This window comes from Cebus imitator, unplaced genomic scaffold, assembly GCF_001604975.1.
Source record: "Cebus imitator isolate Cc_AM_T3 unplaced genomic scaffold, Cebus_imitator-1.0 Scaffold2856, whole genome shotgun sequence".
Taxonomy (NCBI): Eukaryota; Metazoa; Chordata; class Mammalia; order Primates; family Cebidae; genus Cebus; species Cebus imitator.
Window position 1 is genome coordinate 1 of NW_016110171.1, and position 2,421 is coordinate 2,421.

At 40.1% G+C, this 2,421-nt stretch overlaps 1 pseudogene; it reads left to right on the forward strand.

The window, feature by feature from the left end:
- The first annotated feature begins 922 nt into the window (after positions 1 to 922).
- LOC119470025 lies at positions 923 to 1,019 on the forward strand (annotated as a pseudogene).
- Positions 1,020 to 2,421: the final 1,402 nt, after the last annotated feature.

A 2,421-nucleotide genomic window follows, 5' to 3' on the forward strand; every position in this document is an offset into this window, starting at 1 on the left:
CAAATTGTCTGAATTTTTTAAAAAAGGAAAAAGCAAGAATGAATCCTTCTGATTTTTAGTTTTGTATAAATTATGTTTTAAATCTTTACATTTTGCAAATAATCATTGCTGGAAATTCTGTTAAATATTTTACAACTTTTTAAATTATAGTATTTCCTCTAAAAAAAATAATTAAAACCAGCTCTTTGTATGGTAAATGTCTGTTTTTCTCATTTATATTTTAAGTAAGCCATAAAACCTAATCACTATTTATTGACATGACTATAAAAAGAAAGATTTAGTTTTAAATAAATGGGAATAGATTACACGTTGGAAAATGGCAAACTAAGCCTTATAGACACATTGTTTTATTTCATAAAGAGCAATGAGATTATCAACTCTATAGCAATGGTCTCTAGGACAAAAGAATCTTAGTATTTATCCTATTCAGAAAAACAGAAAATTTTTGTGAAACAAACATTCTCATCGAAATAACTGAAAGGTTTCCATTTACTGGCGTATTTGGTTAAATGTGTTTTCTCTAAAATAGTTTATCTCAGACTGTTAACTAATTTTTTAGCGGGGATGGAGTTTTGCTCTGTTGTCCAGGCTGGAGTGCAGTGGCACGATCTCAGCTCACTGCAACCTCCATCTTCCGGATTCAAGTGATTCTCCTGCTTCAGCCTCCCAAGTAGCTGGGATTACAGGCGAGCACCATCACAATCACACCCAGCTAATTTTTGTACTTTTAGTAGAGGCGGGGTTTCACCATATTGGCTGGACTGGTCTCGAATTCCTGATCTCAGACTCCTGATCCACTTGCCTCAGCTTCCCAAAGTGTTGGGATTACAGGAGTGAGTTACCTTGCCTGGCCTGTTAACTAATTCTCATTACTATAAAAGGACAGTGTATTATTTTCTGGAAATATATAAACTATCTCAAACTCATTTTGTGTTTCGTAAGTGTGATCATGTGCATGTGTGAGATGCACGTGTCCCCCTCACATATTGTTAGGCTGTTGGCACGTTACTCATATGACGTAAAAGAAATCAAGATGTTTTGTGTACCAGATCCTGTTAGCATTTCTCATTTTTAAATGAACGTTGATACTAAACAATTAGAGGAAATACTTTCTGATAGCTGTGTTGAATGATGTAGTACTTAGTGCTGGTTTGAGTTGTATTTTTTTTTTCTTTAGCATTTTCGCTCTTTGTTTGATGGAGTTTTTTTTTTTTTTTTTTTTTTTTCAAAGATGGGGTTTCACCATGTTGGTCAGGCTGGTCTTGAATTCCCGACCTCAGGTAATCCGCCCGCCTTGGCCTCCAAAGTGCTTGGATTACAGGCGTGAGCCTACATGTCTGGCCTGTTTGATGGAATTTTGTATGGTGTGCAGTGTCTTGATCTTGGCCCACTGCAACCTCCACCTCCGGGGTTCAAGCAATTCTCCTGTCTCATGCTCCTGAGTAGCTGGGATTACAGTCATGTGCCACCACGCCCAGCTAATTTTTGTACTTTTAGTAGATACAGGTTTTCACCATGTTGGCTGGTCTGGTTTCGAGCTCCCGACCTCAAGTGATCCCCCATAATGCTGTGATTACAGGGCATGAGGCGCCACACCTGGGCATCAGCAAAGAGGTCTTTTAGATTATATTATGAAATTTACTTTTGCTCTAATTCAAAGAATGGCAAGCAACTCTGACCCATTTTATCTGTCAGAAGTGTCTGAGCTATTTGGGTTCCCCCTCAAGTCATTTTTTGTTTTAATGTAGAGTTGGGGTCTCCCTGTGTTGTCCAGGCTGGTCTTGAGCTCCTCGGCTCAAGTGATCCTCCCTGCTCTGCCTCCTAAAATGTTGGGATTACAGGTGTGAGCCACTTTCACCCAGCCCACATACACAAGAGCCAGCGCTGCCAATAAAAACGTTCCCTAGAGGTTTACCTCAAAAGTGTTTTATGGAATTTTAATTGCAAGGTGGAACAAATTTGGTCACTCCTCTTACTTGGTTGCTGGTTCCGTGGGGTTTGTAGGAGAGCTACCTTCTTAGATTTTTCTCTTAGTAGCTGACATTATAATGAAATCTTGGGGGAAGAACAAAGGTGGAAAGTTCAATGTTGTATTTTTCTGAAAGCTTAATATGCACATTTACAAAGGAAAAAAGGGGGTACTTGAACAGGGGGCAGCGTCCACAGTGACGGAGAACAGCTTGAGTCCATTGTGAAGTCCACACAGGATCTAATTCTAAATATTTGCTGTGCCACTTTGATGGAAGTGTGAAAACTGCGCCTCATAATTTTGCTTGCACGCCAGGCAAGTACAGAAAAAGCTCAGGTGCCTGTGGCATTAGCCAATGAGCCCTGTCTGGCCCTCACGGCACCTGGGACCCAGGCAGCTATTGGGCTGTCTGACAACTTGATTCAGTGGTTTGGAACCTGACCTGCAAGTTT